We start from the raw sequence: 12,905 nt of genomic DNA, 5'->3' as shown, positions 1-12,905 counted from the left end.
GGAGACCAAGATATGAATATACTAAGCAGATTCAGAAGGATGTAGGCTGCAGTAGGTACTGGGAGATGTAGAAGCTTGCACAGGATAGAGTAGCATGGAGAGCTGCATCAAACCGGTCTCAGGACTGAAGACCACAACAACAACAACAACAACAACATATATCATATTATATATGTCATTTCGAAGAGACCATGAAAGTCTTTCTTCTTTTTCATGTATACCGCCACAGTGTAGTTTGGTAATTTGCCGATAGTCAGCGCTAGTCGCAAACATGGCGAGTTCAGGTGCGGAGCGAGCTTTCTGTGTGTTACGAGTATATATGTGTTCTGTGTGTTATATATGACATCAGTACAATGTTTAGTTCTTGTGCAGTAAATAATTGAAAGTTTTTGCAGACTTTACGTACACGCTGTATACAACGCAAGGAAACAAGAGCGGAAACAAAGGCGACGGCACCAAGGCTGGCCGTATACGATCAACACCGACTCAAAGGAAGGCCTCGGTCCCCGAGTTCGATTCCCGGCGGGGTCAGGGATTTTCTCTGCCTCGTGATGACTGGGTGTTGCGTGATATCCTTAGGTTAGCTAGGTTTAAGTAGTTCTAAGTTCTAGGGGACTGATGACCATAGATGTTAAGTCCCATAGTGCTCAGAGCCATTTTTTGAAGGCCTCGGCGCTTGTTCGTGACGTCACGTCGGCTAGGCACGGCGAACGCCAGGTCTGTTGCAGGCTTACTCATAATGCCTGTGTCTCCCTCTCTGGCACAGGAAAATGTGAAACTATTGGCGGTAGTTGACTAACACACATTGTTCTGAGAGATTTCTGCAATCAATTAATTGTGAAATTCATTACACTTCTTAACAAATAGTGTACTCCTGAACTTAAATTTCCACCTGTTTTAAGGATTGACATGCAAAAACAACTTCATGGTCCACCAGCAACAGAATTCGCGCTTCTTTACCTTATTTGTAAATCTGAGGAAGTTACGTTTATACTGGGTTGCTTTTACAAGAAACTGTGAATATATTGGTGCTTTTCTTCAGGTATCTTGGTTGACTATGGGGTGAGGAGCACTGAATGTTAATGAAATATCTTGCGATTGTACACGTTGGGGGAGGGGCCGGGGACAGAAGAAGAGGCAAAAGAGAGATACTTGTTTAGTGAAATAAAAATTTTTTGTCTTATAAAGTTTCTCCATTCAGTTGCAAGAGGGGAATATTTATCTTTTCTAATGTGCATGTTTAAAAAAGTTTAAGCTCAGAAATATTTTCGATGTATGAAGCTATTTTGTTTCCTGTTTAGAATTCCTTTCATTGAAAACGACTGTAATCTAATGACTGGCAACAGTTGGACATTTACACATGTAAATTAGTTCACATTTCCAGTGACCATGTCAAACGAAAATAAATAAATAAAAGAAACGAGTTAATTGTAATGGTGTTGGGGTAAGTTTCGATAACAAAATGGATCAAGTAAATATAGTTACTTGAATGTAAAATTTCTGAAGCTTGCGAGGGGGCAAAGCATCTTCTCATATTGATCTACGTTTGTTTCGACAGGATTCAGTAATACAGAACTATGATCTTTATTTGTAGCTGTACGATAGTGAGAAAATCTTTCATATAAATAAAAGTGCAGGATTCAAAACAATACCAAACATTTTGTCCAAAAATAAGAGATTTATAGTGATAAGCACGCCCAGGCGTTTCTGCCTGCAACAGACCTGGCGTTCGCCGTGCCTAGCTGACGTGACGTCACCTACAAGCGCCGAGGCGAGCCGAGGCCTTCCTTTGAGTCGGTGTTGACATGATGCGCAACCTGTACTGAGACCATACGCGTTTCACTTAATTTTAAAGCATCTCAGTGGTCACTGTAACAATGTGATTTTTCTTACAATTCCGTTCGCCAAGCTCATAAACACTTCTCATGTTTGAAATTACAACTATTAGAACTGTAAGAAAAACCACGTTGTTACAGTGTGATGGCTCAAATGGTTCAAATGGCTCTGAGCGCTATGAGATTTAACTTCTATGGTCATCAGTCCCCTAGAACTTAGAACTACTTAAACCTAACTAACCTAAGGACAGCACACAACACCCAGTCATCACGAGGCAGAGAAAATCCCTGACCCCGCCGGGAATCGAACCCGGGAACCCGGGCGCGAGGAGCGACAACGCTACCTCACGACCACGAGCTGCGGACTGCCATGTTTACACATGTTAACTGCGCACTATCCTAGTGAGCTCTAAATGAAGTTGTAGTGCTGGCGTGTATATTTTCCAGCGCTTATCATTTGTTCAAGTAGTGCCCCATTTGTTGAAGCAGTGCTTTGTTTCCCAAGTACTAGCAGTATAGGCTGGTGAACATCTCAGAACAGTATAAATTCGATAGCGTGAAAATTGTCAAAACGTATATGTTTATAGTAATAGCTGTACAAATAGTATAGCGTCGTAACAGTGTAATGAATTTAATTTGTTCTAGATACTCCTTCCGAACCAGTTTTGTGAATAAAAACTGTATAGTTTTGTCGGAAATGGATTACATACTCCGCCAAACCAATGCAGGTGATATTTCGTCATTGGGACACCCAGCAGAAACGTAGAATTTGAAAAGAATGATTTACGCAAACTAATGTAATAAATTATGGGGACACATTCGCGTACTGCAGGAGGACGACGTGCTAAACTACTGTCAGGAAATGTGAATTTCGTAACTCAGTCGTAGATCTCAATCGGTTCCATTGTAAAGTGGTTAAATTTAAGTTTGGATGCAGTGTTGGGTATTATTCAGAGGAAAAATGTGCTTATTGCTTCGTTGGAGATTTTCGGACGGTAGCGTAAAAATGACGCAGTGCAGTGCTGTCACAATCCGACAAATGTTCCAACAGTGGTGGCACAGTGGTTAAACCGCTGAATCCCCCGCCCCTACCGTGCCCCCCCCCCCCCCCTCCAACCCAAGACATGCAGAAAAACGAATTTCAAATCCGAATCCGGCCATCAGTTTCCCGTAGTTTCCTTAGCATTATCCTAACACGATTCCTTTAAAAGAGATAACCAATTTCCTACCCCACGATTTTCCAATCGGAACTTGTTCTATGTAATAACCGGCCGTCGAGGGAATGGGAAACCCTAATCCCACACCCCTCCATGCGACCCCACTCTCAGCAGCGGTCCGCTTACACTGCCTGGTAACAGTTTACTCTCTGATACACACTAAACGCTTGTTGGTATGATGGTATTTCCATATACGTTGTCGCTGCACGCAGCCATTGAGAAAAGCATTTCACTTAGGGCAACAGTAACAGCTATAATCTCACAAAAGCCTCATCAGGCATACAACCAAAGTTTCTATAATTGTGACGATGGCTAACAAAGCCTTCTTGGGCTTTCATTTGCATCAAGTAGTTAAATTCCAATTGAAGTGGCTGGAAACTCGTAAAGATTTTATTAATTCATATCACCGTGAGGTTATGCATTCACGTATCAGATATACAGGGTGTTACAAAAAGGTACGGCCAAACTTTCAGGAAACATTCCTCACACACAAATAAAGAAAAGATGTTATGTGGACATGTGTCCGGAAACGCTTAATTTCCATGTTAGAGCTCATTTTAGTTTCGTCCACCTACGCTCAATGGAGCACGTTATCATGATTTCATACGGGATACTCTACCTGTGCTGCTAGCACATGTGCCTTAACAAGTACGACACAACATGTGGTTCGTGCACGATGGAGCTCCTGCACATTTCAGTCGAAGTGTTCGTACGCTTCTCAACAACAGATTCGGTGACCGATGGATTGGTAGAGGCGGACCAATTCCGTGGCCTCCACGCTCTCCTGACCTCAACCCTCTCGACTTTCATTTATGGGGGCATTTGAAAACTCTTGTCTACGCAACCCCGGTACCAAATGTAGAGACTCTTCGTGCTCGTATTGTGGGCGGCTGTGATACAATACGCCATTCTCCAGGGCTGCATCAGCGCATCAGGAATTCCATGCGACGGAGGATGGATGCATGTATCCTCGCTAACGGAGGACATTTTGAACATTTCCTGTAACAAAGTGTTTGAAGTCACGCTGGTACGTTCTGTTGCTGTGTGTTTCCATTCCATGATTAATGTGATTTGAAGAGAAGTAACAAAATGAGCTCTAACATGGAAAGTAAGCGTTTCCGGACACAAGTCCACATTACATATTTTCTTCCTTTGTGTGTGAGGAATGTTTCCTGAAAGTTTGGCCGTACCTTTTTGTAACACCCTGTATGCTGATTGTATTACCAGATTCTTCACTTCACGAAGGCAATAAATTGCAGTAGATAGAAAATCTTATATTAACAAAGGGAGAGGAAGAGAGAATGATAGAGCTGTTCCTCCGATGAAGGCGAATAGCAACTACAGGCGCTGATTACTGCCCCTGGCGGGCTTTTTTTCATTCTTTTCTTTTTTCCAGGCTAATGAAAACTGTGGCGCTCCTTTTCTTTCACTAGAAATGAAGGCACTGTTTCCGCATTGTTTCGCACGGCGACAACGAATGCCAGGTAACAGCGCTAATGAGTAGTCGGATGTAGAAACGTAAATGTAGAATATAAATTGTAATTAGCACTGCCTGTCTGATGTGTATCGCCACTTATTAGCAGGTGTCACGCTTCATCTGGGTGTGAAGTTGCAACCAGTTGGTGTTGTCTGCGATAAGCGCACGTAACGAAACGCGAAGAGCGGGGAGGCGGGTGTCTGATTCCTGCAGATAGACGGGAGCTATAATTTGGCCTGTGTGAGTGGTTCTGCCCGCGCCACGCCCGTTTCTATGTCACTGGAAGGCACCTATTCAGGACAGCGACTGCCAATGCCCTTTTACCAGCGCCTAGTTGTGTTACTTCAATACATATTTATTTACTTGCTGACAAATTGGGCGCTGTCCGGGTATTCATTTTGCAATTTTCTACTTGTGACATACTGTTTCTATAAGCTGGGTGTAGGTACGTTGCGTATCTACAACGCGATATTATAACCGTCTCTATGGCGACGTCTCTTCATAGCTCTATAGACGGCTATTGTTTTGTCTTGGAGCCGGTTTGCATTTCGCAGTTGAGACCTGTCAACTCGACTGTAGGAGTGTTAGTAGTAAAGAATAAGTATATTGGTGGCATTTTTTCACGCATCTCAGTGTTATGATACGAAATATATTGTGAATCGAATTAGTAGCAAAAAAGTAATAAATTTAAACGTCATGCATGATGCGGAACTTTTTCTCCCATCCCATTGATTATGATGTCATACCTCCTGAACAGAGATACGTTGATAGTTCTTAACGCCATAGCAATTGTTGCTTGACAGTAAAGGGTATGTGTATCAAGTTTAGTTGAAATAGGTCTAGTAGTTTGGGAGAAATTGTGAAACATACACACACACATACATACACATACATTTTTATAACATGTACGGATTTATTTTATACATTCGTTCGGTAGTTCCGCGTTAAATTTTGTACAGGCAACAAGTGTTGTAAAGCGACTGCCGGACTTGTATAGTTTTAGTGAAACACTGACAGTCTTGTGCCATTTGTTGCCGTTAACACTGGAACATCTGTATGAAATCCGGAAATAAACTGAACATTTTCTTCCGCCAAGACTGTAAATATTTTAATATTAATAAATATAAGAATAAAAGTAGATGTGACATACATTCAGAGAAGCAGAAAAGGAATTGAGGTATAGAATAAATATCTTTGACCACGAACTCAGCGATATGTCACGAACCAACTAGATGATAAAATTATCTTCGGATGCAATCTCTCTCTCTCTCTCTCTCTCTCTCTCTCCCTCTCTCTCTCTCTCTCTCTCTGTGTGTGTGTGTGTGTGTGTGTGTGTGTGTGTGTGTGTGTGTGTGTTTAAAGTGCAACGTTCCACATTATAACACGTGACCAGAATTATGATCAGTATCACGTGCAAATAACTAAACACTTTCGTTTACTTAATCACTGTTGACATACTTCGACTTGAAGCTATTTTCAAGTGCACACATTTTTGATTACAGCGTGCTTCAACAGTCTTTTATACTAAAAACTGTCTTCCTCATGTGCACAAAATAATGGCCGATGTTTATTGCTAAAAGAGCGAATTGAGAATATTTATCGCATGTCAGCAAATGAAATATTTATTACATATGATAGGTACAAAACGTAATAAAAGGTAGTATATGTTCTAATTATTAAAACACGTGGGTTTATGGAAATGCTCAGGTAGAAACAGCGAGCACGAGCCATTAACTTTCCGAAGAGAGGTCGGATTTTTTGGCGTAACGCGTGGACAGCAAATCATCAATCATCGACGACGTTGAAGAGAAGAAACAGCTCTAGCGTCCTGTATTCCTCTTTCTTAGTTAATGTCAGATTTTCTATCTACTGCAATGTATAATCTTCGTGAAGTGAAGAATCTGGTAACATAATTAACGTATGTCTGATACGTGAATGCATGAACTCACGGCGATATGAATTATATTAATCTTTACAGGCCTCCAACGTCTTTAAGTGGAATTTAACCACTTGATGCATTGCATGAGCTGCAAGTGATCGGTTATCTCTCATGGCAGGAATCCCGACAACGATGAAGAATTGAGGGAATTCATTAGTGTTGTGTGACCCACCAATCAAACGGGTATGTGTCAGATCATACAAATCTAAAGATCTGCGATTCAACTCGCCATCAGTTCAAGTGTCTCTCCTCCTAGTTCTTGCTTGTTTCGCTTAAAGATGTTAACATTTATATCAGTAAGTTTTTAGAAAACAGCCACATGTCACATTCAATGTTTTTGTTTGCCGGTTTCGCTCTCAAATGAACAAGAGCATGATCGGAATATACGCTGTAAAAGATACAAAATTACTTATACGGAAAACTTACATTGAGGTTACGTAAAGTACATATTCATTTTCCAGTACGGTGACTTACGTTTAAAGTTCGCTGACAGCACTAAATATTAAACTGGCTGTACTATAGTACTTAACTCACCTTTAAAGTGCGTTTAACGTACGGTAGGGAATAATGATACTGACAGCGTCAAAGATTAAATTGAGTATACAACAGTACTTGTAACGTCCGAGATACAGAGCATCCAAAGATAATTTACAAGTGCTGGTAACGAAATTTACATTTTAATCGCGTCTTTTATGCACCTGTGTATAAACATTTCATATCCGTACATACTTGCTTATCTTTCAAAATACATCCGTAAAAATTACACCATCTTTCAAAATACATTATAAAAAGTACATATTTAAAAATGCCTTTACAAATATACATTCAAAATTATTGCTTTTGTAAATATTTCTCGCTACGGTCGCAGGTTCGAATCCTGCCTTGGGCATCGGTGTGTGAGATGTCCTTAGGTTAGTTAGGTTTAATTAGTTTTAAGTTCTAGGGGACTGATGACCTCCGATGTTAAGTCCCATAGAGCTCAGAGCCATTTGGACCATTTTTGTAAATATTTCTGATACGATAATACGGCAGGTATTATATTTTGTTCGTTTATGCACAGTACTTCATGAAGTAACTGGAAAAACCATGTAAATTAAATTGAATTTGTTCGTTTCATAAATTTTGCGGGTTTTCCTTCTTTTCTACAAAATTTTCCAGTTCTTTCAATTCGGTCGGTGTGGCCGAGCGGTTCTAGGCGCTTCAGTCAGGAACCGCGCGACCGCTACGGTCGCAGGTTCGAATCATGCCTCGGGCATGAATGTGTGTGATGTCCTTAGGTTTAAGTAATTCGAAGTTCTAGGGGACTGATGACCTCAGATGTTAAGTCCCATAGTGCTCAGAGCCATTTTTGAGTTCTTTCAAAACATGTAGCACAGGACCTGTATCTGCGGTGTTGTGGATGACTTTCATACTATCTTGAATCTCACGTTTAGTTGTTCCCAAATGTTGACCCAAGGCTGTAAGATTAGAATTTCAGTTGCAATGTTCCTTATAATGTACTTTGAACGCTGTTCGAGTTTGGCCATTATAAATGCTCTGACAATTTTGGCAATGCCTGCTCTTGGTAAATTTATATTTGTGGTGTGCGTACTGTAAGAGCTTCGGTGCACACACCATCAGATTATTTGACTTGTCGCCCTAACGAAGTAGGCGAGTGTCGGCAATACGTCTCGTGGTCTTATCGTGGCGTATTTATCTTCTGCCGTTAGGTCAGACGATAGAAATGCCACTTGCACGCTTAGAGTAGCAGATTGGCGGTGACCAACTTTAAACAGAACTTGATTAATTTTCACACAAATTTATTAAAATAATAAAAATAATAGAGATTACGTAACTTGATTCTGGATGCTGTTTACAATTGACAATCTGAAGTTCCTTTGGTCTTGGTACGTTAATCTTATTCTCATATATTTCTGATACTTGACAAAGTGTCTATACATTTATCTTGATGGCTATGTACAGGAATATGATAATCTTATCAGGCGCAGACTGAAACTTGACCATAGACTGATGCAGACAAATGCAGACTGACTAATCGGAGGTCAGTACACTCGTTATAATACCTCGCGCGTTCAGGTATCACTGCGCGAGTGTGATCCGCGAGTAGAAAAGGTTCTACGTTAGCAGCAATCTCATTGGCTGCGTTACATATTAATACGCGGATCGGCGGAAGCAGAATTTGGTCCGTCTCTATGACAGCGCCATCAAGTAGTGCGGAGACGGACGAGCGCTGCGCCTACGCTGTTGTGCTTAGCGGGCCGCGCTCTAGTGGGAAAGTTGTGTACGCGCTAGCTACGCGGAACTATGTACACAACAATGTTTCTGTTCACCCATAAAATCAAAACATTCACATAACTTTGAGTTTTGTACTAAAATATCTTTTGTGTTCTGCTGCCGAACAGTACCACAGGTTACCCCCAAAAGTCGTACAAACAATACATCCATGTGTACAGACACAAATCTACGTGATGATGCAGGTACATTCCACCTAAAATGCCCCGTGGAAAGCATAACATAAGATAGTGGTCACAATAATTTGTTGTTTCAGTAACACTTTGTGCCTTGGGCGGTAGCGCAGTTTTGATCGGCGTGTTCACGCAGAGATGCGAACGGGAGAAGGGCAGGGGCGGCGGCGGCGGCGGCTCGGCGCATGCGCAGCGCAGGTGGACGACCTGTGCGGCAGACGGCCTCCTGCTCTTTGTTTTGCCGCGGAGCAGGTTTGGCCGCGAGGTGGGCGTACCGACGCTGCAGTGCCTGCCGCGGGCTTTAACACGCGCGCCTGCCTCGCTCCGGCGCAGTCGCTGCCAAGTCTCATCGAAAGAGTCGCCCCAGGCTGCGTGACACACGACGTGTACACTTTAATGTGAACACCGCCTCTGTTCGACGTCAAGGTGCAATAACCACTCGGAGACAGCAGGTGGCCTCAGGGGGGAGGGGGACGTGGAAGCAGCAGTACTCGCTTCGGCGGTACATCTACTAAAGCTGGAACGTTACAGAGAAGATTAGCATGGCCCTTGCCCAAGGATGACACCCAAAGTCGTGAAGCGTTCCACATATTAAACACCCTCATACGAAGATTATGACGCCGTAATGAAGCTGTTGACGCTTCAAGCTGCCTGTGACCCTGTTTGCTAGGCAGTAGGGCTATGAGAGTTTATCGTTACTATTTATACCTCCAGAATGAGATTTTCACTCTGCAGCGGGGTGTGAGCTGATATGAAACTTCCTGGCAGATTAAAACTGTGTGCCGGACCGAGACTGGGGACCGAACTGGGGACCTTTTACTTTCGCGGGCAAGTGCTCTACCAACTGAGCTACCCAAGCACGACTCACGCCCCTTCCTCACAGCTTTACTTCCGCCAGTATCCCGTCTCCTACCTTCCAAACTGAAGCTCTCCTGCGAAACTTGCAGGACAAGCAGTCCTGAAAGAAAGGATATTGCGGAGACATGGCTCAGGCACAGCCTGGGGGATGTTTCCAGAACGAGATTTTCACTCCTCTCTTTCAGGAGTGCTATTCCTGCAAGTTTCGCAGGAGAGCTTCTGTAAAGTTTGGAAGGTAGGAGACGAGATACTGGCGGAAGTAATGCTGTAAGGACGGGGCGTGAGTCGTGCCCGGGTAGCTCAGTCGGTAGAGCACTTGCACGCGAAAGGCAAAGGTCCCGAGTTCGAGTCTCGGTCCAGCACACAGTTTTCATCTGCCAGGAAGTTTCTTATTTATACCTCGTTAAGACACCCGTGAAGAAAACCAATATCCTTAGAAGCTGTACTACTTATCAACTTAGATACGACAGGCAATGCCTTAGGGTAACGTACTGCATTCAGATGACCAGTAGAAGCAACCTATTCAGAAGAAATCTTCGATGCCGACGGAAGCAGTGCAGTCGTTGTCGTAATGCGGAAGCGGAACGATTTATCCGACGTTCAAATGGGCATTGCCATTGGCTTTCAGGCCAAAGGCGGAATCATTTCCGAAACGGCTAAGTTTGTAAACTGTTCGCGTGCCGCCACGGGCAAAGCATGTCATGCGTGGCAAAATGGCGCTACCCAAAACCAGCGGCGAGACAACTGTGGGGCACCACGGGCCGTAGATGAGAGGTGATGACGGCGGCGGAGATGTGCACGGGCAGGTAGAGCAACTGACCTTCCAAGTGAACCAAGGAGTAAAAAAAAATGCTTTAAATGGCTCTAAGCACTATGGGAGGTCATCAGTCCCCTAGACGTAGAACTACTTAAACCTAACTAACCTAAGGACATCGCACACATCCATGCCCGAGGCAGGATACGAACCTGCGACCGTAGCAGCAGTGCGGTTCCGTACTGAAGCGCCGAGAAGCGCTCTTCCACAGCGGCCGGCAACCAAGGAGGTTCCAACAGTGTCTCCTCAACGACCGTTCAGCGAACCTAGGTGCATATGGGCCTCTGCGGCGGGCGCCCTGCTCATGCGACCGTGCTGACTGAGGTTCATAGGCGATGCATGCCAACTGCAACTGGATGTCAGACGAGTGGCAACAAGTGCTGTTTTCAGACGAGTCACGTTTTATGCTCCATCTGACAAATAGCCGTTAGCGCGTATAGCCCTGCAACTACCATCGGAATGTCAAGGCCGGAGGAGACCGGGGAATGTTTTCGTGGCATCCTCAGAGTGAACTCGTCATTCCCGAAGGCGCAATGGATCAACCCAAGTATGCATCTCTCACTGGCGACCATGTCTACCTATACACCCAGTTTGTTTTTCCTCTGCACGATGTCAGTCACCAGTAGGACAAGCATGACAATGCGGGTGAGAGACAGCTCACAGTGTACGTGCATAGTTCGAAGAGCACCAGGACCCCCCGCCACCAAACTCCTCGGATTTTAGCCCATCGAGAATCTGCGAGACCACGTCGATCGGGTTGTTCCCGTCACGGATCCTCAACCGAGAAACCTAATGCTGCTGGCCGCTGACTCCACGTCCCAGTGGATTCCAGAACCTCACTTGACTCTCTTCCTGCATGTCTCGCAGCGGTCCTTGTTGTTAAAGTTGGTTACTCACGCTTCTGACAGGTGCCCACTTTTAATGCGTTTGGACAGTGTATAAGCCGTCTAAGAGAAGCAATACTTTAGAATCTTTGCTTTATTGTCCGCCTCCGTAGCGTAGCGGTAGCGTTACCGCCTACCAATCGGAGGGGCCGGGTTCGATTCTCGGCATGGGACTGGGTGTTGTGTGTTCATCAACACTGACTCGCAAGTCGCCGAAGTGGCGTCAACTATAAAGGACTTGCAATACGGCGGCCGAACTGCCCCGAATGGGGCCTCCCGGTCAACAATGCCATACGATCATTTCATTTGCTTTATTAACTGTATCACATACGACACAAATTATGTTCGATGAATCTATCACTGTTCGCGTAAAGTATATTTAAAAACCCATTACTCAGAGCCTGTTACAGTGAAGAGTGTAGCACGTTTACGTGATTCAACATTATTGTAAGTGGTTCAAGTGGCTCTGAGCACTATGGGACTCAACTGCTGAGGTCATTAGTCCCCTAGAACTTAGAACTAGTTAAACCTAACTAACCTAAGGACATCACAAACATCCATGCCCGAGGCAGGATTCGAACCTGCGACCGTATCGGTCTTGTGGTTCCAGACTGCAGCGCCTTTAACCGCACGGCCACTTCGGCCGGCTGTTGTAAGTCAACGTATACATGATGAGCCAAGTACGTGTCTAATATTGAACTATAAGCACATGTGGGAATGTGACTCCGTATCACGGAAATGTTCGGCAAAAAAATTCACAAAATCCGTTTCAGGAATTACAGCAGAACGTAGAAGTTTGTGGAACATATCGAGAATATGACAGGATGTTGTTGTTGTTCTGGTCTTCAGTCCTGAGACTGGTTTGATGCACCTCTCCATGCTACTCTATCCTGTGCAAGCTTTTTCATCTCCCAGTACCTACTGCAACCTACATCCTTCTGAAAATGTTTAGTGTATTCATCTCTTGGTCTCCCTCTACGATTTTTACCCTCCACGCTGCCCTCCAGTGCTAAATTGGTGATCCCTTGACGCCTCAGAACATGTCCTACCAACCGATCCCTTCTTCTAGTCAAGTTGTGCCACAAACTTCTCTTCTCCCCAATTCTGTTCAATAGCTCCTCATTAGTTATGTGATCTACCCATCTAATCTTCAGCATTCTTCTGTAGCACCACATTTCGAAAGCTTCTATTCTCGTCTTGTCCAAACTATTTATCGTCCACGTTTCACTTCCATACATGGCTACACTCCATACAAATACTTTCAGAAACGACTTCCTGACACTTAAATCTATACTCGATGTTAACAAATTTCTCTTCTTCAGAAACGCTCTCCTTGCCATTGTCAGTCTACATTTTATATCCTCTCTACTTCGACCTTCATCAGTTATTTTGCTCCCCAAATAGCAAAACTCCTTT

General features: G+C 43.9%; 1 protein-coding gene and 1 non-coding gene across 2 annotated transcripts in view; both read left to right on the top strand.

Annotated features, from left to right (window-relative positions):
- Positions 1-12,905, top strand: part of LOC126474980 (zinc finger protein jing-like) — a 663,576-nt gene that overhangs the window by 30,239 nt on the left and 620,432 nt on the right. The window lies entirely within an intron of this gene.
- On the top strand, positions 9,421-9,527 carry LOC126476723 (U6 spliceosomal RNA). Its single transcript, XR_007587193.1, has one exon. It is a non-coding gene; the product is annotated as a U6 spliceosomal RNA (small nuclear RNA).

Source organism: Schistocerca serialis, chromosome 4 (genome assembly GCF_023864345.2).
Source record: "Schistocerca serialis cubense isolate TAMUIC-IGC-003099 chromosome 4, iqSchSeri2.2, whole genome shotgun sequence".
Taxonomy (NCBI): domain Eukaryota; kingdom Metazoa; phylum Arthropoda; class Insecta; order Orthoptera; family Acrididae; genus Schistocerca; species Schistocerca serialis.
The sequence above is the reverse complement of the archived record's forward strand: the minus strand, read 5'-3'. Positions and strand labels throughout refer to the sequence as shown.